Raw genomic sequence first — 27342 nt, 5'->3', positions numbered from 1 at the left:
GGAGCGAGAGACACACACAGAGGATCCTTTCCTTTTCTTTCCCTATCTCCTCCTCTTCTCCTTCCTCTTCCCGCCCCCCCCTCCCCGCTCCCCCAGTACCGACTCACGGCTTACTCCGCTCAGGCCGTTCCTTCCCCCATCCTCCTGCACTCGCATGTACAGAGGAAGCAGCGGCCCCTTGGCAGCTGCCCTGCCCTCCCCTCCCCCCACCCCTACCCCGCGGCTTGGAATGTGTCTCGGAACCGGTTTGGTTCGGCCCGTGTTGATGCTGTGAAGCAGGCTCGGGGAAAAAGGGATTTGTCTTGGCCGCTCACCCCCTGGCTCTACATGTTCGCTGCACTGAGGAGGAGACGGAAGAGGAGACAACCCCCCTCCCGGCCCGGATTATTGTTGTTATATTATCTCCCATCCTCCTCCTGCTCCGCGGTGGCGGCGGCCGCGGCCTAGCAGCGGCGACAGCTCTTCTGAGGAGGGAGAGGGCGGATTTCTCTCCCCCTCTCTCGGATTCTCGTCGGATTCGGACGCCGATTTGCTCAGGTAATCCCCCTTCATCTCCCCTTCCCCTCTCTGCCCTCTCTAGCAGCCGGCCGGGCCTCCCGGCCCAGCACTGCCGGGAGCAAAGGGGATTACCTGCTCTCCGGGATAGAGGGGAATAAGTGGTGACCGGAGGTGTTTATTTAGCAGCCCCCCTTCCTGCTCGGTCGGGTCTGGGGGAGAGTAGTTCTTTCCGGACTGCCAGGCGGCCCAGGTCCGGCGGAGGGCGCAGGCCCGTCGGCCAGTGCTTTTACTCCAGTTCGGGGATTAGAAAGATGAAGCGGTTTCTCAGTAACAGGCCTCAATCTGGAAAGGAGCAGGAGGAGGAGGAAACAATACAATTAGCAGCAAATGTGCACTGATCCTTTGCCATATTTACAACTTCTGAAGTCGGGGGCGAAATAAGTGGAAGAGTAGGGAAAGCGAGACAATGTAAATACCCAGGAACAAAAATACCAGCTCTCTTCGCTATTACCTTCTCTTTTTAACCAACTCTGTTCTGAACATTCAAAACTTCGAAGGCACGTGGATTTATAACGTAAAGGTTTAATTTCTACATAATATAGCAATTGATTAGTGTGTTAATCACCGACTATTTATAGCATAAAGCTAGCGCTTGTGACATGATTGACACAACACGGATGCCCGCAGACCTAGAAAATACAGATAGACAAGCATTTAGTGTCAGGTACTCCACACAATCTCCATGTGCATGTGTTGTATACATTACAGGAATATGTATTGAATGCAGATTAAATACTATTTTATACTCTTAACAAACAGAAAATGAGAGAAGGGTCGTGTATAGTGCTATGTTTATGATGTTTCAGGGGTCAAGGTGAAGATGAGATCTTAGCCTAAGTATTTGAGAATCCATACTAAATTTAAGTGAAAAGTGAGGAACGTTTAAAGTGTCATCATTTCTTATCAGGCCATAATCCTTTGAGATTCTGAGGTCATTATTGGCTGTTTGTGTCCATGATGTTTAAGTATGTAATTAGTTGTCATTTAAACAGGTTAAACGTGTTTTGTAAATGACGATTGATTAAGTGTCAGCTCTTTATTTATAAATGGTAGCTAATTTAGAGTAAGGTAAATCTTGGACTTACTGTGTGGTAGAGTTCTGAGTGTTATTAAAAGTTGAGATAGATTTCAAATAAACACCCTATGAACTAATAAAAATACTCATATAGAAATTACATAATTGAGGGAAATTTTAAGATACGAAGTTTCATATAGAAAATAAATTTGTAAATGGCAAACAAGTATCAACATTACAGAATTTGTCTATTTTTCAGTAGTTTTTTTAGTTGTTTAGACAGATCTTGTAATAAGTGGTAATGAATTTCTGGTATATTGTGTTTAGAGTCTTATAAACTCTGCTATCGTGTCTTTGAGTGCCCTGATACTTGTTTAAAAGGGTGAAGTGAATATAGCTGTCACGTAGGTGTGTTTTCAATGCTGTAAATTCGTGTAGTACTCAGTAGCATGTCCGTGATTTGTATTGGTCAGGGAGCAGTTTGAATTTTAAAAAGCCTGAAGCTCCTGCTGAGCCCAAATCCCTCCCTCCTTCCCTCCCTCTCTTCCTTCCTTCCTTCCTTCCTCCCACTGATCTCCCATTCCTGTCTTTGTGCTGCCTGATCCTGTTGAACGCTGCAACGGGGCCTCAGGCCTACGTGTGTGGAGAGGAACCATTTACACTTTGAAAAAGCAGCTTTTTAATTTTAAACCTTGTGAATTGCAGAGGGAGCCATTAGTCGTCTCTAACTGCCTCTATCTCTGTGTGTATCCGCATTGCTATTTTCTTTTGGTCTGTGGTATGCATAGAGGCCGAGTGTAACTGCTTTACAGGAAAGAAAATAGTTGTAGTTCTTGGGTAGTTTCATCATCCAGAAGGGACGTGAGCTCATTTGTTTCTTTTGTTCACTCTTTATTTTAATAAAAATGAAGCCATTGTTTGAACTTTTCTGACTTATTTAAGGAGGTTTGCTTTAAATAGATATAAGAGCGGGAAATAAGCTACTGTAGTTATGTAGTTCCTGTCAAGTTTATATTGCCTGGGTTGTGTTTATGATGTGCTCTTTTTTTCTTAAATCAGAAAACATGCACTTTTTTGGTATGAAAAATAGGCGTATTTATAGAGGGAAACTTAAGATGATGCCTATTTGTAATGAGGGTTTTTTTTTTGTTTTATTTGTTCTAGGCACGTGGTTAATCCTGAATTAGTTGCACCATCACAGTTTATGGAGCTGTAAATTTTTTTGTTATAAAAATATATTTAGCATGCAGACATACTTAATGTGGAAATGTTTATAAGATGACTTATTTTTTGTTTATATTGTATTTTTAGCACATTTAAAGAGTGTGTGTGTATGGGAAGCAAGAGCCATCACTTTGATACTCCTTTTGCTCTAGTGTTAGGAGTTTATATTGGTCTGCTGTTTATCACAAAAGCTAACTGCTTAAGGAGGATGTAGTTATTTTATTCATGTTATGGAAATACAAAATTAATTATTCTCGAGGTGTTAGTTGTAGCAATTATTTCAATTGAAAGAGGAAAATATTTTCTTCTTGTTATTTTTATTTTGTGCTTTTGACTACCTTGTACAGTTTGAATATTTCCTGTGTACAGATTTTATTTCTTTACTTCTTTAAAACTTTCTTTTGATGATGTTTTTATGCTTCTTTTTTTAAAATCATTTTTTAACATTTTGATTTCAGAGAAACAGAACAGCATTAGAGAAGCAAAATTATACCTCTAAGTAACTAAAAAAGTAAACAGGGAAAAACTTTTTTTTCATATTAAACTCTCTAAATTGGGAAAAATTATAGAAAAAAAGTTAGTGCTTTTAGTATGTGTATCAGTTGGTTCTAAGTGGTTTTCCAATTGGAGATCTCAAAATTCTTTAAATGGTTAGATATTTTCTTTTTCAGATTATTTCTCTGTCTTGATTTGAAGCACTTTATTTCCTGAAGGCATGTGTATGTGTAGACAGGCAATGCATTTTACAGGAGCAGTTAAAAAAATGCTGGGCTGCAGTCAGCGACTCTGATAAGGAAACAACAGAGTAAAATTGCAGAAACAAACTTAATCCAGCTCCCTTCCCTGTACACTGGGCTTTTAACTACATTAGTGTATTTCCCCCTTACCCTTCTGGTTCCAATTCAATACTTCATACAGCGCATGGGAAATCATAGCTGACTGGTATACTGTTATAACCCACTTGATATATTTGTTTTTCTTTGTAATTGTGCAGCCTACTGCTTTACCTGCTGTATGCCATCCAAATAGTTCATGAATGCTGAGGTGTTTCAATCTATGAATTTGTAGGAATTATCTCAAAATACATATCTGTATTTTACAAACATTGGAGGTGTTTTTGCACATCTGTTAAATATTTTCATTTTACAGATGGAAGACTGAAACTGAGTCAAATAGCAAGTTGACACAAGATTTATAAGCAATTTTCAATTTGATATGCTTTATTCTTGAGATTTGTAGAGTTACTTTACAGCACTTAAGAAGTTCATAGCATTGTTTTCTTTGACTTAGTGGTTGTGAAGGCCCTGCATTTCAACATATCAAATGCATTGTTTCTCGTGGTGGATTCCTAAGAAGTAGAGAATGGGTTTTTGCCAATGGCCTTAAAACATCTATTCAGTTTCAGGTGTCTTGATCATGCCAAGAGCTGGACAAGAATAGATTTTCTGTCCTGAAAAATTAAAAAGAATCATCTTCCATATTGTGAAGAAACCAAAATCTCTTAAAGTTTATCAGTAAGAACAGAGACAAGAACTAGATAGTGACCCAAATCCCACAAGTAATTAAATGGTATGTCTGAAATATTGAAAGTGATTAATTTCCAGCAGGAACTAGCAACCTTGGAGAGTACCCTAAGCATTGGTTATTGGCTGTTAGGAAAAGAACTCTGCCTCTTAAACAAATAATTGTTGTAGTTGGTGTAAACTGGTTGAATGGAAACCTATGCAGCTTAGTGGTCAGACCATTTCATTCTGATGTCAGTTTGTTGTCCAGCTGCTGTATGGTTTTGTTATGAAAGCAAGACTGTTCAAAGGTATAGTAAGCATGTTCCTAACCAGAACATTGCTTTTGGGATGTAGGAAGTTCAGGTTCAAATGTCTGATCTGTATTAGACAGAGAAGTTGTTGAGCTTTTCTTCTACCATCTGTTTTTTTATGGTCTAATCATGTGCTCCAGGCATGACCCAGAGGCTGTGGGTATATTATGGAACAGGTAGGATTTTTATTTCTCTCCTTGTGATAGAAAATTATTTTTTTGAGAAGTAATTTTTTTACAAAATTGTCAGTTTCCAGCAAAAGTTCTCCTGGATAAGAAACTTTTAAAAATTGATTTAATCTATTAACCATTTCATTCAATTCCCTTAGTAAAAAAATGTAAGGTCTCAAAGAAAGCATCTCCTTTTTTGTGTAACTCTGATTTCTTTAATGATATATATGTCATGTGCCATATATGAGGCAGGGATCCTGTAAATAACAAAAACAATATATGATCATTGAATGAATGACTATTATAATGCACAAGGGACTGAATTGTAGGCATAAATAACCATAATTTTTATATTTCTTAATACTTGAGTGCTTGGTTTTATAGTTCTGACCTTTTTTTCTCTTTTTAAAAATAATGACATTTATCAAGCTTCTTGAATGTAAACAAATCTGTGATAGGGGTTGCACTATCTCTCATGTTTGAGCTAACGATCTCTCCTCTGTGTTGACCAGGCACTCAGAGAGGATTAGGTAATGAGTACTTTGATTTTGAAATTTTATTTTCAGATCTTAGGTTTTGACTATTTAAGAAACATTTTTTTTCTTTTAATAATATATAATAATTTTGTAGAATAGATTTACCCTGTGAAGACCAATAATAGTTTTAATGATCGTGTCATAGTTGCTTAGCATTGTTCTTGTGGTTGATTATGATAAACCTCAAATTGTTGTTAGACAATTTATGAATCTTTGTGAGTTAAAGATGGTTTTATTTTTGGGGAACGGGGTGGGTTGTGGCCCTGAGTGCTCATTGCAAAGATGTTGTGGTAGGCTTCCACCTGTGATTTGTTTGCAGTAACTTTCTGCATTCTGAACACAGTTTAACAAATTCAGTGCTCACATAGCTTACATATTCCTCAGCAGTATGTTAATATAGATGTTAATTAGCTTCAGATAATGTGAGAGAATTTTTATAATTACCTGTGTGAAAGGCATATAGATACTTTTCCACTGAAAAGGACAGAATTGTGTTTGAAAACTTGCCTTAATATCCTTTAGAAATAAGAATTGCCTACTCAACAGCCAATGTCTTAGAAGATGTGGAAAAGGATATTTGCTGTCAGTAAACATTGGGAATAATTAGCATTGGGAGGAGCTCAAGTTCTTTGTAACACGAGCCTGGAAAACAAACGTAAATGAATATTTATATCCAAGACAAATTTATGCTAACAGCAGTACTCTATATAGTACTAAACTGCTATTTCACATTATCCAATATTATCATGTGTGCCAAAGCATGCAGTCATGTCAAATGCATGGTCTGTGAAGGCCACTTGTGGTTTTGCAAGCTTTAATTTATGGTTTCCCATGGCAACTGTTAAATGTGGAGGGAGCAGAAAACACAGAAGAAAGTTTCCCTGCATCCTCAGAACAAGCTCCTTGGAAAACCATAGCTTGGAGATAAGAAATGGCTGGTGAAATGACGAATACAAAAAGGAATCTAGCTTCCCTCCCTTAGTAGACCCTCTTATCTATCTTCAATATTAGTGGTTCATTTTCTTTTAGTATCCATAGGCCAGCTTTGAATGTAAAATCCCTCAGGGATTGGTCAGAAAGTAGAATTCCCTTGGTAATTGGTGCAAATTGTAAAACCCTCAAAAGTTATAAAAACCCCTGTAAAACAATAGCCGTTGGTATATGCTAGATCGGATGCCTTCATAGAATAAACGATGGATTTGTGCCTCTCTGCATATGCTGGTCTCTTTTCCCCGCTGGTCTGAGAGCTCACCGCGAGCCACAATTCTATCTGGGCAAGGCTCGGGAATTTGCTCCGTCGCTGAGGGCTGTGAAAGCAGCCTCAGGGATCCCAAAGGGACCCCAAAAACCCCACCAGTGACAGTTAAAGACAGAAAAAAGGGTTATGAATTGAGAATTGTCCCTGGATTATGTCCTGTGAGTTTAATGTGAAGAGTTTAAATTTTTTTGAGAAGATAAACAGCCTGTTCTCCCAAGAACTCATCTTTTCCTTGATACTCTCCTCTAATTTTTGTGTTTTATCACAGAGGTTGATGGTAAGGTAAGGTATTACACTACTGGAAAACAGGAAAGGAACTCGATAGTTTGAAAGGCTGGGTGCATAGCTAGCAAAAGATAGTATCCCTACCCATGTAGGTGCCTCAGTGTCAAATGAAAAAAGGAAACATGGGGAACTGAGAACTAGATACTCTTTATTTCTGCTTGAGCGTATATGTTAATATTGATGCAAGTTTAAGGTAGTTGAGGCTTGATCCATTTCAGCCATTTCTTGTTTCTGTTTAAATGGCATGTGAATGAAACTAGAAGAGTATCATGCTTCATTTTCAATGTTTCTGTATTGCCAGAAGTTTCCCATAAATGTGTAGTCTCTGGGACTCCTTTGTACTAAAGTAATTTCCAGTTTGGAAAAAAAGAAAATTTTTTCTATACTTCTACAATAGCAAAGCTGCAGAGAACTGAGAATCTTTTCCAAAAGTAGCCTGTGACTTGTGAAATTATGTTAATGTTTCACACTAGAAAGATTGAGTAACCTCTAAAAGGTAGGTGTATATCACTTGCATCCCAGGGAAGACTGCAAAGATCAACTTTAGTTTTCCCTCGCAGGTGATGCTCTACATATATATAGAAACGCTGTGCTCTATATCTTACTTTGTACACACTTATTTTGTCAGTCAGTGATGGTAGGCAAATGACTATAACTGTATTTTTCTCATAACAGGATGACCTGAAATACATAACACTTATTTTGGGATATTTTTTAATGTTTAATTTTTAAGTAATTAAAATATATAGTGATGATAAAACTGAAATGGGTTTCAGTGGGGTTTTTATGTTTTCTTTAACATATGTAAAACTCTGTGACATTTAAAATGTAATTTATCTGCATTGTAAATCCATCCCCTTGCTAGAAAAAAATTGATACTTCATTGCAAATTGTTGCAGTTGAGCAAATTATGAAAATAAAGTGCTCAACATGCAATTGTGTAAATTCTATTAAAATTAAAAAAATAAGCATTACTGAGTAATCTAGTCTTCAGTTTATTTATTTGATTTATCTGCATGGTCAATTGTGGCTGTCCATGTATCTGTAGCATATGGCCCACAGTTCACATTTGCCTTAACAACAGCTAGGATAATAGTGCTGTCTGAATACTGTAGTAGTAAGCTTTGTATTAAAGCCTCAGAGAAATTGAAGGGTATAATTAGCCTTTTCTTTCACAGTAGTGAGCTTTAGATCCTTAAGAAAAGAAGATAGTAGTCATTTAGAGTCAAATGCCTGGAGAATAAAGTACATAGAAAGTAACCAGAACATCTGTAGGTTGGATGCAGAGATGGAAGGATTCAGTGTGGATTGCTGTGGTGTGATCCTGTGAGGACTAACTTTATGGAGCAGTTTTTGGGCCTTCTCCAAATGCCCATAACATAGCTTAGCAGTTCAGTCAGTAACTTGGAACTGTGTAGCCTAAGACTTGCTTCTTTTTTATTTTAACATATCGGTTTAGAATTGAGATGTATTTATAGGATGCATGTGGGTTTCATTAATAAAATTATATCTGCAACTCATACAAATAAAGAAAATTCACAAATATAGGAATGCAGTTTTTGTTTTTTAGTCACTAATTGATGACCAACTTTCTCACATTGGAAGGTGTGACTTATAAATAATGAAAAAATATTTGTCATATATTAATGAATAGCAAAGTAGTAGCAGTGTATTTATCCTCTCAGATTTTACCAGTCACTTATTCAAGGAAGTAATTTTAAGACAACTTTTTTCTTTTACTATGTAGTTTGTTGCCATATTTTTTTGTCAACCTCATTATCTCCTTGCTTTTGTGAGAGCTTATATATTTGATATAATTTCGATATGCTTTCCAAAAAATACATGAACACTTCAGCAACTGAAGTTAGAAACAGGTTTAACTAAACTAAAATAAGCTATTCTTACAATGAGACTTATATTTCTGCATTTCTTTGGTGTTATTTTTAATATTCTACTTAAATAAAAATGTTTTTTATAATTTTTCATTAGTAAAGTCTTACTCATCTCTCCCCCTCCCTCCTCAATTTTGAAATCGGCTGTTTAATCACTAACTCACATAAGGTAATGAAGAAGCCACATCATGAGAGACCTCTCTGGAGGGGGGAAAAAATCAAATTCTTGTTCTGTTTTACTTTGGAGCATTGACAGAACAGGTTGGTTGGGTGGAGTATAAATCAGGCTGTCTTTCTCTGGTTTATGTGTTATAACAGATTAGCAAATGAGACCTTTGCAAGTGTGTGATATGAAAAAGAGGAAAGACTTTAGTCCCTTTCTTACCTTGCAAAATATGAACAGACATATTTCAGCTTAGGTGAGTTGGGCAAGTTTGTGGGCGAAAACTTGATTTCTGAGGAGGCATGTTTGATGATTTGCAACAATTACAGTTTGTTTTACAGTATTGCATTTTTAAAATTAAAAATGTTTTAAAATTATTTAGGAATGCTGACTTTCAAAGTCTGTTACTAAAATAGGTCTTGATAAATGCTTTAGCTGATTGGAAGATATTAACAATTAGGATGATTAGAGAGATACAGCCCTTCTATGAAGACAGGTTGAGAGAGTTGGGGCTCTTCAGCCAGGAGAAGGCTCCAAGGAGACCTTAGAGCACCTTCCAGTGCCTGAAGGGGGCTGAAAAGAAAGCTGTAAAGGGACTCTTTACAAGGGCATGGAGTGACAAGACAAGGGAGAATGGTTTTTATACTGAAAGAGTAGAGGTTTAGATTCGATATTAGGAAGAAATCCTTGGCTGTGAGGGTGGTGAGGCTCTGGCACAGGTTGCTCAGAGAAGCTGTGGCTGCTGCATCCCTGGAAGTGTTCAAGGCCAGGTTGGATGGGGCTTGGAGCAACCTGGTCTAGTGGAAGGTGTCCCTGCCCAAGGCAGGGGGTGGAATGAGATGGTCCTGAAGGTCCCTTCCAACCCAAACCATTCTATGGTGCTATGAAAGTTTAGTATAATAGAACAGATAGGATAGCTCTGCAAGGATCTTTTTGTTTCACTACCTCTCTTATTTCCTTGGATTTTGGGGAAGTATGGAGCTGGATTTGTTAAGTCTGGAGAAAAGGAGGCTCGGGGGGACCTTGTTACTCTCTAGAACTCCCTGACAGGTTGTAGTGAGGTGGGGCTGGTATCTTCTGCCAAGCCTACAGTGAGAGGACCAGAGGAAGTGGCCTTAAACTGAGACGGGGAAGATTCAGATTAGATATCAGAACAATGTTTTCCCTGTTTGTTCAGGCATTGGAATAGGTTGGTGTTGGATCCCAGAAATCTGGAGTTTTTGAGCTTTCTGTGCTTTCAGGTACAGACCCCCTGGAAAACACTGCTTTTGACCTGAGGCCTTGGAGACGGCTTCTAAATATGAGTGGTGAAGTAGAAATCACAAGTGTGTAGTGAATTAGAAGTGTGTGCTTTCACAGGGTGATGGGTTTTAAATTTGAGGTTTTTATAGTATAGTAATAGGTATAGGACAAGATGGAGGATTTTGGGTGGTGTCTCTTTGTTCATCTTTCTTCTTCCTGCTTCATGGTTTTCAGGTAGTAGTTTCTGGTTGGTCAGTCAGTGTCACTCTAAGGGTCATGGGAATCTAGTTATTGGGCCAAAAGTATAAATAATATCGGTGTTAATTCTCTATTGGACTGTTTAGCCTTAAAAGATCTTGTAGCAGTTGCCTCTGTAGCCATTTTTCCTTGCTTCTAGCAAGGAGCTGGAAGTGCTGTCATACTCTCTGTACTTTCTGATAAGATATAATAAACATCCAAGCCCAAACACGAGAAAAACTGTTTCAACCATGTTTCTGTTAATCTTGGCTCTGAGAAGAAGACAGACGAGACTGATTGACAAACCACTAATTAGGTGGTGCAGAGTCCCCACACCGCTGCCCACCAGTTGCCTAGGGAGGTGGTAGAGTCACCATCTTTGGAGGTGTTTTAGAGGTGTCTAGATCTGGCACTGGGCAATGTGGTTTAGTGGTGACAGTGGTAGTGCTGGGTAGACAGTTGGACTTGATGATCTTACAGGTCTCTTCCAACCTTGATGTTTCTTTGGTCCTATTCTATCATTAGCATTAATGAATATGTTGTCTTGTTTGCTTACTTGTGTTTACTTATTGTAATAATAATAAATACTGTGAACCTTCTCTCTGTAGAGTATTTTGTATGGTTTTCAATGATATTCTGCTCCACAGCAAAATAAAAACAGCGCATGACCTCTCTGATGAAATTTTCAGAAAAGTTATGTGAGAAAAAAATATTTAGACTGACATTTGAAAACAACATAGTGAAATTGATGGAAGAAAATGCATTCTAATTTAAGGTCTAGCACACTTTGATTTTAACTAGTGTTTAATTTTAGAGATATTTTAATGGTGTAAAGCTGAAATGCCTTAGTTCTGTTATTTTGAAATAAAGTCTGTTTAAATGGAAACATTTTCTAAGCTATGTCCACTTTGACAATTGACAGTTTTTAGTGAAACTTTCTAATTAAAACATGTCTCATTCAGTTTAATGAACATCTATCTGAGGGTAAGGACCTACATAAATCCTTTCTCTCTAGCCATTAATGGTGAGGGAAGTGGAATTTTCACCAGTATCTTTCCCTTGTACTTTATTTATAAGGGCCGTATATGCTGTAATGTAATTTGAACAATGTTCTTAAATTTCTGCCTATCAAATGATTTTTCTTTTGTACATATATAAGATAGTAGCCATTAGATCTCTTACAGATCTTGCATGTGGTTCTTGTCTTACCTGTTATTTTATAGCTCCTATCACAATCCACTTCAGAGAGCCTTAGACAGCTTTGATCTCATGGATTATTTTAAATTTTGCTAAATAAGCAGGTATACTAAGAAGATGGCTAGGACTTTTGGAGGAGGTTCAGTCATCTTAGTTCTAATGTGGATTTTTTTGGATATTCCTTTAGCAAAGAGAAATTATCTGTTTACCAGATGTGAATTTAGAAAATGCAAGACAGGGTTAAGATGCTAATAGTTCAGTTTGTCACCTCTCATCCATAACCCTATCTACTGTGCTTCTTTTGTTAGGTTTGTATGATGGTGGTGGTCACATAGTTGTACAGCTTCTTATCTTCAAGACTGTTACCCCTACATTTCCTTAAGCTTAAAAAGTACTATATGTACAGTGATTATATCAAGACCAGCTAGGGAAATTACAGCAGTCAGGAAAGTATAGCTTTATAACTGAATTTTCTAATTTCTTGTATTGTAAAACTGGCAGTTTAGTTATAAAATTTTGTCAGCATAATACTTGGAGAGCATAAAACCCATTAATATAAGCTTTTGTGCATATCATGTCATGGCAACTAAGCACCACAACTGCTTTTCTCCCCCCTTCAGTGTGAAGGGGGAGGATTGGAAGGGTAAAAGTGAGAAGGGGGGGGAGCCCCAAAACCAGAGAGGAAAGTAAAACCCAAGGAAAACAAGTGATGCAAATGGAAACAATTGCTTGCCACCAACTGACTGATGCTCAGCCAGTCCCTGAGTAGCAGCCCTGCAACAACCTCTCCCCGGTTCTATTGCTAAGCACGATGTCACGTGGTCTGGAATATCCCTTTGGTCAGTTTGGGGTCACCTGTCCTGGCTGTGTCCCCTCCCAACCTCCTACACACCCCTAGCCCACTCCCCAGCATGGCCGTAAGAGGAGCAGAATAGGTCTTGGCTCTGTGCAAGCTCAGCAATTACAAAAACATCTATTATCAACTCTGTGTTTAACACAAACCCAAACAGACCCACAGCAGCTACTAGGAAGTTGAAATTTATCGCAGCTAAACCAAATACAACATGAATTCTCTCTTTTCAGAGTATATGTTCTTATTAGGAGTGACCATGCTTAGTCATCCTAATTTATTGAATACTTACTTTGTTTAGTCAGTTTGTTTGCTGAAAAAATAATGCTTTCTCCGCAACAGGGAAAGCAGAAGTTTTGAAATTTATTAGAATTGTATAGATATAGTTTATTCAACACTGTTGAATTGTAGTGAGAAATAGTTGATATACAGGGCCATGAGCTTCTGACTCGAACTTCAAAAGTAAGGAAAATGCTTTTCTTTGATTAATAAAACCTGTCTATCAAGTTTTATTTACTTTTTGTGGTAAGAACCCTCCTTAACACTGCAGTTTAATTTTTATCTATGAAAAGGACAGTCTTTCAAAAGTAGATTAAAAATCAGTGATAATGCTGCTGTACATAATCATGATGTATTGACTGAAGAGCCCATTCTCGATTATATATTTCTCCCTTCCCTTGTTTCATGTTTGAAGTGGAAAATGTAGAGGTTTATGCTTGTTTTAAATCATGTTACCAAATAGGTTGTCAAATGCAAGAGTTTAACTGATAAAAACACTGGTGGAATCTGAAATCCTCTAATGTTCTAGTTTTACAATGTTTCTTCTCTTAAACCTCATTTGAATATTGCTCATCCAGCCACACCTATAATTACAGCTTTAATTTGCCTAAACTAAAATAGTTGTTAATTTAGGTACTGTTACTGGGGAGGTGTTACTGGCCAGAAATTTTCTTGATAGACTTCTGTCCTGGTTTAGGGCAAATTTGGGAGAAAACCTCCAAAGCCCCCCCCCCAGGAAGCAAACCCAAGCGGCTCCTCCCCCAACCAGTTCGGGAAGAAATTTCCTTGAAGAGAAGTGGAAAAAACCTATTTATTCAACAGGCACAGCACTGCCCAGCACAAAAAATTAACAATACCAAACAACAAAACCTCTCACTGCTCTGAAGAGATGAAAAATTCAGAAAGTCTCTCTCCTGTGGGTGGTAGCTTGGCTCAGTCTGTTCTCAGTCCCTCTGGTGCTGGAAAATGCCGCTGCCCGGGCCAGGCCCCAGTGGCTGCAGGTGCAAGCTCCTGGTGCTCCCCCGGGTCCCCAGTCCAGAGCAGGTTCAAATAATTCCAGGGAAAAAGAAAAAAAAAAAACTTTCCGGGGAACTTCTCTGCTTCAGTTAGTCAGAAACTAACTAAAAGCAAAGGAGAGCTCTCTCCGCTGTCCACCACGGTGACACAGTCCAGGAGGATGAGACGATGGAACTCCTATCTCTGTGTTTTGAAAACAACCGCCTCAGACATTCCACCGCTACTCCTCCCCCCTCCTTCACTCTCAAATCCAGCCTTAAAGGTACAAAACTTATTTCTGGGCTAAACAGACAAATGGGGATACAATTCAACATCACAAAGTCACCCCAGGACAACTTCATAGCATTAATCCTGCTTGTGTTATCTGAGTGTGTATCTATATATTACTAAAAGAACTGATAAATGTATAATTTGAAAAACCAGGCAGAAAAAACACCCCACTGAGGGGTGAGCTGTGACTTAAACAAAAAACATCCCTTCTAATTCCTAAAAAATAGTCTTTCAGAATATTTGGTTATTTTAGTATGATTTTATTTGCCTTTCAGTCTATTTTCTAAAACTGTGGACAACATATCTTGGTGCGCTGGAAATTACTTTTTTTTTCTTTTCTTATGAGGGTTCCTCTATCCAACTGGCTATTTAAACCACTGAGGCAGATAGTACAAGACCAGACTTTAATATTAACAGCAGTCTACATAACTGTTCTCTGTACTTCAAGTTACCTGTGCAGTATATCTTCTTAACTTTTGAAGTTCCTAACTTGAAGAGCAAGTGGTTAAAACATGGTAGGATGGTGTAAAAGGCAGTGGTATTATAAAAGAACCTAGAGCCTTGCAACTTTCAAAGTTTCCAGTACCTACCAGCAGAGAGCATTCTGTACCCTTTATCTATCTAGTCCAGTATCATACACATCTTGTGCCTTATGACTCTTGAAATTGGATTAATGATATAAAATTGTAAAGAAATGCCTTTTCCCACCTGCTGGTCCAGAGATATCAGTCATGATGAGGCAGAAATCTTGACAATTGGATAACATTTTTTTTCCTGTTAACCAAGAGTTAACTTAAAAAAAAGAATAAAAAACCCCCAGTGAATTGCAATACAATTTTTTTTGGTGTGAAATGGCATACAATATATTTTTAAAGAATGCTTTCTTACAGTGTGTTGGTTAAGCTTTTGTTTAACTATATTTTTTGTATTTAACTTTCAATTTGCCATTTACTTAGTAGGTTTCACTGAATTCCTGTGTAAGGTCATACCTTAGACAAATTATACCTTGATCTTCAAAACTATTGGTGGTACTTGATCTAGGCAGTTTCAAAGATTGTCTCACTTTTTACAACCAAAGACTGACTTACCATTTGCTTATAATTTCTCAGAAGCATCAGGTGCTGGAACATGCAGGCTGAAACTGATAAAAGCAATGAAAATTTTTCTTAGCTGACCTAAAACACAAGCATGTATTACATGACCTGTAATGAACGCAAGATGAGAATTATGCATTCTATAAATTCATTCTTGTAGCTCTATCCATGCTTGTCAGTCTTGTACTGAAGTGCTTTTGCTATTCATAATGTAAGCCTATTTTAGGTGATGACTGGTAGTGATGTTTAATAGAATCATAGAGTCATTAAGACTGGAAAAGACCTTAAACATCATGGAGTCCAAACATTAACCTAAAACTGCCAGATGCACCACTAAACGATGTCTCTAAGCACCACATCTACATGTTTTTGAACAGTTGCAGTGCCCTTTCCACCACTTCCCTGGGCAGCCTGTTCCAATGCTTTACAAAACTTTCTATGAAGAAATGTTCCCAAATATCCAGTCTAAACCTCCCCTGGCACAACTTGAGGCCATTTCCTCTTGTCCTATTGCTTGTTCCCTGGGAGAAGAACCCGACCCCCACCTGGCTCCACCCTCCTTTCAGGGAGTCATACAGAGTAAGAAGGTCCCCCCTGAGCCTCCTTTTCTCCAGGCTAAACACCCCCAGCTCCATCAGCCACTTGTTGAGCTCCAGACCCCTCCCCAGCTCTGTTGCCCTTGTCTGGACTCACTCCAGCACCTCAATGTCTTTCTTGCAGTGAGGGGCCCAGAACTGGACACAGCACTCGAGGTGTGGCCTCACCAGTGCCGAGTACAGAGGGACAATCACTTCCCTGGTCCTGCTGGTCACACCATTTCTGATCCAAGCCAGGATGCCATTGGCCTTCCTGCCCACCTGGGCACACACTGGCTCATGTTCAGCAGCTGTTGTTCAGCACCCCCAGGTCCTTTTCCTTGTGGACAGCTTTCCAGCCACTCTGCCCCAGCCTGGAGCTGCATGGGGTTGTTGTGACCCAAGGGCACTTGTCCTTGTTGAACCTCATACAGTTGGCCTTGTCCCATTGCTCCAGCCTGTCCAGATCCCTCTGCAGAGCCTCCCTGCCCTCCAGCAGATCAACACTTCCACCCAACTTGGTGCCCTCTGCAAACTTACTGAGGGGGCGCTTGATCCCCTTGTCCAGGTCATCAATGAAGATGATAAATAGGACTGGCCCCCATACTGAGCTTTGGGGAACCCCACGGATGACTGGCTGCCAATTGGATGTAGCTCCATTCCCCACCACTCTCTGGGCCTGGCCATCCAGACAGTTCCTAGCCCTGTGAAGACAGCACCTGTCCAACCCATGGGCTGCCAGCTTTTCCAGGAGAAGGCTGTGGGCGACAGCATCAAAGGCTTTACTGAAGTGCAGGTAGTCACACACACAGCCTTTCCCTCACACACTAGGTGGGTCACTTGGTCATAAAAGGAGATCAGGTTGGTCAAGCAGGGCCTGTCTTTCCTAAACCCCTGCTGGCTGGGCCTGATGCCCTGGTTGTCCTGCACATGCCATGTGATTGCACTCAAAATTATCCATTCCATAACCTTCTTAGGTACTGAGGTCAGGCTGACAGGCCTGTAGCTCCCTGGATCCTCCTTCCAGCCTTTTTGTTTATCACATTGGCACCTCCAGTCACCTGGGACCTTCTCAGTTGGCCAGGACTACTGGTAAATTATGGACAGTGGCTTGGTGACCTCTTCTGCCAGCTCCCTCAGTACCCTTGACTGGATCCCATGCAACCCCATAGATATGAGGGGGTCTAAGTAGCATACCAAGCTTTTTCCTCACCCTTTGTCACTATGTTTACCTCCACATCAAATACAAATGGAGATTCTACTCGGCCCTCCTTTTGTTGCTGATGTATTTGTAGAATCAATTTTTGTTGTCTTTTGCAGCAGTAGCCAGATGAAGTTCTAGCTGGGCTTTGGGCCTTTGAATTTTCTCCCTGCATGGCCTCACAACATCCTTGTCCTCCTGAGCTGCCTGCCTCTTTTTCCAGAGGTGATGCACTCTCTTGTTCTCCCTGAGTTTCATTCAAAGCTCTCTGTTCAGGCAGGCCAGTCTTCTTCCCTACCAGCTTGTCTTTCGGCACATGGGGACAGCCTGCTCCTGCTCCTCTCAGACTTCCTTCTTAAAACACATCCAACCTTCCTAGAGCCCTTTGCCCTTCAGGACTCCCTCCCAAGTGACTGTCTCAACCAGGCTCCCTAACAGGCCAGTCTGCCCTCTAGAAGTCCAAGGTGGCAGTTCTGCTGACCCCCCTGCTTACTTCTCTGAGAACAGAAAACTCTATCATTTCATGATCACTTTGCCTAAGATGGCCTCCAATTATCACATCCCACACCAGCCCTTCTCTGTTCTCAAAGAGCAGGTCCAGTGGAGCACAATTATTTATTTTTAGTTTAGTGGTGTGGACACGCTACTGTCATTTAAGGCAGAGTCTGATCATTTAATTTTGTTTGCTCTATCATTTGTTAAATGTGAGATCACTTAGCTATTTTAGTGAAGTGACAAAACTAGGAGAAATTATTTACTTGAAACAGCTTTTTCTTACTTCTGACACTAGTGTCATTTACAGCTTTGTTGGTTTTAGATAGAATGCAAGTAAAAATTCTTTTAAGAAAAAAGGTATGAACATAAATAGGCAACCTAGACACAATAATTTTTCTCTTATGAATGTATAATATTATTTTTTGCGTATTTCTTTGGCTTTTCCTGTCATTGTTATGTTTAAATTTGATTCCCCCCCTTTTTATATCCTTATTGACATGGTGATCTTACATCTTCTATGGCTTTTTTGAATTATAAGAATTAGAGGTTTTTTTCATATTTCTGTATTGCAACTTTCAGATTGCATATGTTGTGTTCAAAAATTATCCCTTTGTAATCGAGTGGAAGAAAACCAGCAAAACCAAACCACATAAAAAAATGATAGAATTTTTAAGTGCTTGTTCTTAGGAAATTTGATCATATGTTTAATTTTGTAAAGGTAATTTAAAAAAAGACAGAAAGGAGAAAGGAGTTTAAGGATGGTGTCATTCTATTAACCTTATTCCTTGTTCACAGAATTAAAGCATTTTACTAAAAGCTGGAAACAACTACTGCAGTCTAATGTACAAGTGTTTCTCCCTGTCTACCACATTTTATATTGATTGAGCATCTTTGCCTATTACCTTCTAAAACTCAAACAACTCTATTCCCTGACAGGCCAGTGAGCAAGTCTGCAAGACCCATAAATATTTCTGAGAAGTACTGCCACTGAAGCCTGGCCCTCTTCATAGAAGTGCTACTTATTTTCTAGTATTTACTAGTGCTGTTATTCATGAGTCATAAATCATCTTGGGTCATTAAGCTTTTTGAAGAGGATTACCTGACAGTGTAGGAGGCATTGCCCAAGTATTTCTGAAGTTTCACCCAGAGGCCCTAATTGCTTTGAAGGCATGTATGCGTAATTTGGATTAGGAGGTCAGGATGTTCACTAAATAGAATTCAAGTTAGAGAAGAGCTTGCCCTTAATATCTGGAATAGGAACCTGTATAAAAGGAATCATTTTCATTGGACAGTGAAGATTCTGTTTGAAGTAAGCTATGTATTCGTGAGTGCTGTCTACACAGCATTACATAATGGGTTAACCATTTACATATATACAGATATTTTAGAGGTCAGCTAGTGAGGGTTTGTGGATTTTTTTCAGTCAGTGTCTTCAGTAGACCAAAACTTTGAATGAACTGGTATGGGTTTGATGGCAAGTAAAACATCAGCTGGAGTTTGGTTCTCCAGAGACCAACGGGGGTGATTTTTATACGGTATAAAAATAGAAATTTTAGTAACTTGTTTAAGTCTTAGATTTTTATTTTTTTTTCTGCAGTAGTACCAGGAAAAAAAGCCAGAGCTTGCCAGTGTTATGCTGCTATATTGCAGAAGGTGTAAGGTAAGGTTTTGTGGACTGCGCAACGTGTTAGAAATTCTTAAGTCAATTTGAATTGTAGATGTCATAGTAACTGTATATCTTTATTTTAAAGTGGATATCGTATATGGTTTTATTTAAAATTCAGCTTATTTTCAATTGTTGTTGCATGTGATTTTTGGCATATTGATGCTTGTCATTATAAAATTATCCTGCTAGAGGTATGGGTATTCCTAGGATTGGGCTATAATAGCTGAAGGCTTTTGTCTGGTACATGGGACTAGTAGGGTTTTTAACAGTGGACTGAAAATTTGGATGTGAGTGTTTGAAGTGACCATTTTCCCATGTAGACCAACTCTTGATAAGATGGTAGCAACAGATGAAACAAAAAAATCTACTTTAGATCACCAGATAGTCTCTATAGTACTTGGAGATGAGATACCTTTCATTAGCAAATAATTTTCATCATTGATAATCAAGTTCCCGTAACCTTTCCCTGTCTCTTTTTTTGTCCTCCTTTTTTTTTCTTTTTCTTTGTAGCTATTTGCCCATGTATATCTGGAGTCAGGTACACATCTCAAGTTTAAATTATTACTGTATAATATTGAAGAATTTGGAAATACTATCAAGCTGGGCAGTAGAATTCAGCACATCTGTGCTCTCAAAGATTTCATCACTTTGTCACCACTGTTTCTACTAATACTTATGTTGAGTAAACCAGAGTGTTGCCCTCTTGTCCTGAGAGAGCAGGAGCAGGATTAATCCTAGTTTCTTCCTGATCTTTGCATGAAGCAGTGGGGACAGTGGGGAAGGAAACCTGGCCAATGCATAGAACTGAGAGAAAAGGAAGAAAGTAAGACAGAATATGCAAATTTGAGGAAAGTTTTTTGCAAAATAGTATTTTTGAACAGTTGGAAGTAGCAAGAGTAGTTCTTGCTTTAGCAGTTGCAAATGCACAGGATGCAGCAAAGGGAGATAAAGAAATGATTAGTGTTTTTTCCTGTTTCTCAATCCAACCCTTACTTGCATGAGAAATTAAATATATAGATTTCTTTTTGAGTGCCCCTTTCATAATAAGATTAGGCCATCTCCTTCTAACCCTCCTATTTATTTCCTATATTATCCTTTCTCACTGAAATGAATAACAAATCAGAGTGCTGTGAAAACAATAGGTTTCAGTGTCAGTAAGCTGCTGAAACAGTTCAGCCGTTACATCGAGTTTTTCCTGTGCTTTATATCAGCACCTGTAGTGCTATTACTTTCATTCAGCATCTCTGAGTCTCAGGTTGTCCTGCATTTTGTCACAGCACAAGCTGGCTTGTAGCTAGGCAATTAATTCGACCATAGATAAGAGATTCAGTTCGATTAGCCTGGTTCGATAAACAGGCCCCTAGCTGAACAATGATAGGATAGATTCAAACCCAAACAGGGATTTCACCCAATGACATTCCATCCTAAGCTGCAGACACCCATTGGTCAGAGAGCTGAGCAGTCTGAACTCCCAACCAATCACATGTGCATGCCCGGGAAATCCAAACTCTCTATTTAAGCAGGGTTCAGAACAATAAAGGAGGCTTTTGTCACATGGATTACAGAGAGTCATGTCGTCTGTCTCAGACCTGGCTCCAGTCAACATTATAGCATTTACTGTTTTTTATATTACTTTCTGTTTGCTCTTCCTATTTCCTGATGCATTAATTTAGAGAAAGTCTTGGGACTAACTTTTGTCAACTGATCATACAACTTTTGCTCCCACTTTTCTGTTTATGTACACAATATATTAGATAATTTCAATTATTTTATGTTGTGAATGGTTTAAATTAAAATAACAGTGAGATGATTCAGATTCCTGTGTCTCTTATTAAATCCAAACTTACAATATGGAATACATATTTCAGGGCCAGTGCTCTTTAATGTTTTTATAAATCCTCTGGATGTGGGAGTTGAATGTATGTTAAACTTTCCATTGATACTAAACTAGGAGGAGCTGTTGACTCCCTTGAGGGTAGAGAGGTCTTACAGAGCGATCTAGATAGTCTAGAGGACTGGGCAACCACCAAGCATATGAAGTTTAACAAGGGCAAGTGCTGGATTCTGCACCTGGGCTGGGGCAACCCTGGGTGTATGGACAGACTGGGTAACAAGAGGCTGGAGAGCAGCACCATGGAAAAGGACTTGGGAGTCCTGGTCAATGGCAAGTTGAATATGAGTCAGCAGTGTTCCCTGGCAGCTAGGATGGCCGACCTCTCCTGGGGTGCATCAGGCACAGCATCACCAGCAGGTCAAGGGAGGGATTGTCTCACTCTGCTGTGCACTAAAGCAGCCTCACCTCAAGTCCTGGGGGCAGTTCTGGGTGCCACAATATAAAAAAGATATAAAGCCATTAGAGAGCATCCAAAGGAGGGTGACCAAGATGGTGAAGGGCCTTGAGGGCAAGGTTTACAAGTCATAGCTGAGGTCACTTGGTTTGTTCAGCCTGGAGGAGACTGAGGGGAGACCTCATCCAGTCCACAGCTTCCTTGAGGGGGGCAGCATAAAGTAAATGAAATGGAAAGCTTACTGATGTATAAAGCAAATGTTTTCTAGTGCTAAACTTCCATTATCAACGTGTGATAGCATAATAGTTTTGAATATTGACAGAGGTATATTTTTATTTTTACTGTTTTTCAGTTGCAAAGCTTCAGGAAGTCACATGCAGTTACCTTAGCTTACCTGATGCACAGTAGCCTGAAGACCAGCCCTAAGCTAGAATATTGACAATATATGCATAGAGAAAATCTTGATGACCGCAGTTCTTGTACCAAGCTAAATTAAAACTCATTCAGCAATTCACCAGGAAAATAATAAAATCAATTCCTGATTTTAGCAATTTTCAAAAATTATGAGTAGCTCATTACTTCAGCTGTGTAACTACCTTTTAAACCAAAATTTGCAATAACCTTTCAGTCTCAGGAAAGATGGGGTAATTTGTGGATACATGAAGTAGGTAAGAATAGTTATGTTTACAAGTTTATATAAGTAGCATATACAAGTTGTACCTTGTCTATGACAATCAACAAATATTCCATGCTTTTCAAAGAGAATATTGTTCACAAGAGATTTCAGGGTGGAGGATTGTCCTCATTTTCTGCCAGGACAGAGTTAATTTTTCACAGTAGCTGTGAGGGGGCAAGGCCTGGAGCCATGTAGGCGTGTCTAGCTTGTTATTCTGTACCACTGAGATCATCACTGGGGGACAGAAGTAAGGAATTATTACTTCCAAGAAGGGTATGTGGCTGGTGGTTGGGAGAAAAAGTATGGCTGCAGAGGGTCTCACTGCCATTTTGTTTATTGTCTGGAGGCCCACTTCATGGGTTTGGGCAGTTAGAACTTTTTGGATGTAAATCGCCCTCTTTTTGTATACTTTTTTAATTAATATTGTTGCTGTTAGTTTGTTTCTTATCTCGTTGCTGTTTCCATTAAATTGTTCTTATCTCAGCTCATAATCTCTGCTTTTTGTCTCTCTCACTGGAGGGACAGGGGGATGAGTGGCTTGTAGTTTTGGAGTGCCATTCCTAAACCACAACAAGGATGCAAAGGACTTGGAAATGTACTTTGTATACAGAAGACAGAACAAAGCTTTTGGCTGTTAGTGTGAAGGGGGCTAATCATAGAGGGAACTGGCCTTACTGATGGCATGGAGGAGGTGTTATGAGAGTGTGTAAGTGATATGTAGCATCAAATGGGGAAAAAGCTATGCCAAGTCTTAAAGCTGTAAGATAGTAGGATAGAAATGGAAGCTGGTTGAAGGAAAAAGATGAAAACATTGACTCAAAATGCCGAGAAGACAATTGCAACAATGAAGTATGCTGTAGCCTGTGAGAACAAAAGTGGTCTGAAACCAGAATGTAAATGACATGATCAGTTAGAAAAAAAAAAAAAAAAGAAGCATGCTGACAAACTGGAGGGACTGTGACAGAGGGACACCGAGATGGTTAGGGGGCCGGAGCATGAAATGTAGAAGAAGAATCTGAGGTAGCTGGGTTTGTTTACCCTGGTGAAAAAAAAAAGCTAAGAGGGCTTGAAATGTTGCCTTTAACTAGCTAATGAATGTTTATACAGAGGATGAAGACAAGCGCCTCTGAGGTGCATAACAAAAGAAGCTGTGCAGTAAGGGAAATACTGATTTGATTTAAAGGGAAAAAATTCTCAGTGAATTTCCATCCTTGGAGATATTCAGAAATACAGAATTTTCCATTGGCATTTATTGCAGATCTGTAAAGAAATGTTATAGTCGTTCGTCGGTTTTCTTAGTGTTTATTAAAGAACTTTAGAGGTGTTTTAATTGTTTTTCAAATCAAAAAAAAGGCAAAAATGGTGTGATGTCAAGTCTTATGCAAAATTTGCTACTTAATCAACAGGTATATTTCTTGCAAATTTTGTTTTATAAAGGTTATGAATCATCTGAGAATGTTCAAAGACAGAAGAGCAAGATTAAAAGTTGAAAAAGACTCCTGAATTAAATAGATTTTGGTCCAGTGTTTAGTCACTAAGTTTTCAGCCTTGTTAAGATCCAACCTAATTAAAAGTCTTTAAAATATAAGTAATTTAAGTACACAGTTGCTTTTAGAAAAGGATAATGCTACTACCAGCTAACATAAATGACAGTCAAGAAGTTGAAAAAAACTCGTTACTACTTCCTCTCTGTCACAACTATTTTGTTAACAAAGATGTGTTGCAACCTAAAATGCTTTCCATTTGACAGAGCTGACCAACCAAACCCTTTTAATAGCTCTTGCTCTTCTATACATTTTTGAATACAATGGACTGTATCTAATATCAGCTGCTGCTTGAAACATTGAAAAGGCTGTGTTCACCAAAAAGAGCGTAATTATAGATATACTTTTTGTTACAATGGAAGTTGCATGAGGAATATGTACTACAGATGGGAATTGCATGAACTGCTGAAGTAGCTTGGGGTTTTCCCTTTATGTTTGAATTTCTCAGTTATGCTTAATATCATGAATGCTTCCAAGCAAAGATTTTGCAGTTTATTCTATGTTCACTTCTGCAGAACAAAAATAATTCAGTAATAATTCAGTAGCTCTCAGTAATGTCAGAATCTTTGATGTTGAAAGGCTCATAAAGAAGATACTTATTGTTTAAAAAGATGTAGAGCGGTAATAAATTCCCTGAATAACTGGATTCTCCTTGACAGTTTTAGCTGCTTTCTTTTGCAGAACTGATGAACATAACTGCAAAAATAATGTGTATTTTATATAGCTTAAGTTTTTGAAACATACCAATTTTTGGTTTAGATTTTGCTACTTTATCAGTTGAACTTGATCTGGTACTCCTTTAACGAGAAGGAGCCAGTAGTATCTTATTTTGAAACCAGGTGCAAGATTTATTTCCATTCGCTTAAATTTAATCCCCATGTTTTAAGGCAACAACTGAGCTGTCTCAACAGTAATGCTCCCAAAACAGATTCTTTTTTGCATTAGGTCTGTAATGGAATAGAAGGAAATACACTTTCCTGTAGAACAGTATTGTTTATGGGGGTTTTTTTGGTGTTTTCTTTTTTTTTTTGGTATAGCTTCAATGATGCATTGCGCAATTTCCTTGAAAATCAGTAATTCTGAGATTTGCATTTTCCTCTTTGCCTGAAATAACGTACACTGGCTGATCATCACAACATTTTGTAAATATAATTTAGTTTTCTGCAAATTTTTGAGACAGGTTGTGTTGCCTTAATGAATAGGCTTTTTCTTGATGCATAACTGATTTATTTGTGTATGAAGAATGTGATATGGCCTCATTTTAAAGAGTCCTTAGTGCTAAGGCACCTGAATTAAATATTTGAGATGCTATTTTAAAGTGGAGAACATTGTTTATAAGTGATTTTAAATTTTTATAGGAAATAAAATTATAAACAAAAAGCTTCCTGTGCTTGCAAGAAGGAAATGGCTTTAACAGAAAAATATACTAATGCTTTTCATTCTTTTTGGGAAACTGTGTTCTAATGAATTTTCACCCTTTGTGATTCCAAGGTAGCAAGAAAAGTAAACATTTCCTGCTAGACATTCATGTAGTATAGGTCAGAGAAGCTGCATACTACCCATAGGTATCTGCTCTCTGCACATGGCTTTAGTCTGGTTTGATTTTGTTTGTTGTTGTTTGCTTGTGTCAATTCCTCGCCTCCTCAGGGAAGGGTTATTACAGGTACAAAGCACAATTATGCTTTATGTTAGTCTACCCTTGTAGAAACTGTAGATGCACACGTGTTAGGGGGCACCTTTCCTTGAATCCACAGACCTAATTTTTTGTATGCTTCCACCACTTTTCTTGTGGCTTCTCTTGCTTTACTGTGGTGTCACTGCCAGTACTAGCACATAGGCAGCAGAGGCATCAGTGTCATTGTTATTGAATAGAACAGCAGAGGCCAAAGCAGTGTGACAATAGCCACAGAGGAAGAAGCTGGTTGCTTTAAAATTTTTTTCTAAAGGTTGCTTTATATTCAGAAGCAACTCTCACTTGGCCCAGTACAGTACTTTTCACTAAAATTTCTTTTGTTACAGTAGTTATAGTGATTTGGGCAGCTACTACTGGAATATCTTTAGGAAAAAACATTATGCTAATACTGTTTAGAAGTTATGCTAAATAATTTTTATCTCAAACTTTTTAATTTTTCACTTGCTTTGTCAGCATTATTCAGTCTGTTGGCTGATCACTTTTTGAACTAAACATATTAATTTCACTAGTACACTGAATTTCATTTTTTGTGCTTCTGGGATTTCTGTATCACTCTTTTCAAACTTAATTTTTTGTAGCTAGTATTGTAGGTGAAACTATTCTGTATATGCCATAAACTTTCTGGTTTTATAAATGCTGATGTGTTTAATGGGATTTTATCAGTAATAATGAGTCTTCTTGATTTCTGATAATACCCCCCCCTTCTCTCTGCCTCCCCCCACATGCTGCCCTCCTTTTTGGTTGTTCAAGTTAGCTTCATATCAGGTTTCTTGCATTACTATTTTAACCTTAGGCAGCTGCATCAGTGATTGATTACTGCTCACTTCCAATACTGACTTTTTCTGAGACTGAATTAGTGTTAAAATGCTTTATATTGTTATTGTGTATGCTTCTTCTTTCTATGTAACTCAAGTGTTAGACTATGTTTTGACAACCCTATCTCCTGCTTTAGTATTTTTTAAAATATTTTTAAAAGCATTTCTTTCAGGAAACTTGTAGCAAAAGTACTGTCATTGTATCAAAATGTAGCTCTGGTATAGAAACCAGAAATTTGTCCTCTTCTACCCAAATCTTTCTGATGTACTCAATGATGGCATCTTATTTGAATAGGAATGAGAGGATAATAATTCATTCTATTTCTGCCTTTCTCATTCTTTAAGTGTGGGTGTTTTAAATTTTTTAAGGATAGTTTATGAACTGAAAACTAGCAGAGCTTCATGTAATAACTAATAAGAGTAGTAGTTTATTACAAAATGTGGAAGCTTAAAACTGGTTGAAGCAAGGCTTCTTAAATTTATAATAGCATGCTTGCTGTTTTAAAAGAAGAGTTCGCTGCTCACCTAAATTATAAAGTAGCTAATAAATGAGTTGTGCTAGTTTACTTTGTGCAGCTGCAGATATCAACTTTGAGCATAGTGCTATGGTTGTATCAGTACAATGGTATTCATCATATAAGAAATTAAAACAAATTTTAAAGTAGTTTCATCCTAACTAAAGATTTCATAATATAAACTACATAGAACTGTCTTTAACATGTTCTATTTAATACAATGTTTTAGAAAAGGAAAGCTATAGGGATTTGATATTTTAGCAGTTCTTTAAAATTTAATTTTAATCCATCTAATTTTCTCTCTTTTTTTTCTCAGAAATAGGTTAGTCATCTAAGGTAGCCATGGTCAACCCACTACAAAGTAACTTTTTAAATCTAAAGATATAAGTTAAAGAATAGTTTGGAGTATGAGGAATGAAACATTGAAATGTAAATACTGAATTTCTGAAGCCTGAGGTGTTAGTTATCTTTCCATTACTACTGAGCCTGTGTATTACTGCACATTAACAAATTTTTCCCTTTATTTTGTTTTCCAATGTTCTCGTGAATGTATGTAGCTAAGCCATAGAAGAACTGGTATTTTTGTTGAGGGGACAAGACTGTATTTCAACCAAGAGGAAAGAGAAAGGGGAGAAAATAAGGTGGAACAAAACCCCTTGTAGGTCAAGATAAGGCGGTTTACTAAAGCAACAGCAAAGGTCCTGTGTACAAGCAAAGGGAAAAAGCACAAAATATTTTATTCTCTACTTCCCATCAGTGAGTGATTTTCAG

The 27342-nt window shown here is 38.3% G+C and overlaps 1 protein-coding gene across 5 annotated transcripts in view; it reads left to right on the top strand.

Annotated features, from left to right (window-relative positions):
- The first annotated feature begins 202 nt into the window (after positions 1-202).
- The window catches only part of LOC148220021 (nipped-B-like protein), a 167515-nt gene continuing 140375 nt past the window's right edge, over positions 203-27342 (top strand). For 2 of the 5 annotated variants that reach the window (XM_088155481.1, XM_088155479.1), the window contains exon 1: positions 206-537. The gene's annotated coding sequence lies outside the window, so the exon portion shown is untranslated. Of the gene's footprint in view, positions 538-18971; positions 19035-27342 lie in introns of all 5 variants that reach the window. The other 3 variants (XM_088155480.1, XM_088155483.1, XM_088155484.1) reach the window with 3 other exon arrangements.

Source organism: Sturnus vulgaris, chromosome W (assembly GCF_052056855.1).
Source record: "Sturnus vulgaris isolate bStuVul1 chromosome W, bStuVul1.hap1, whole genome shotgun sequence".
Classification (NCBI taxonomy): Eukaryota; Metazoa; Chordata; class Aves; order Passeriformes; family Sturnidae; genus Sturnus; species Sturnus vulgaris.
Note: the sequence above shows the minus strand (reverse complement) of the source record. Positions and strands in the feature narration are given on the sequence as shown.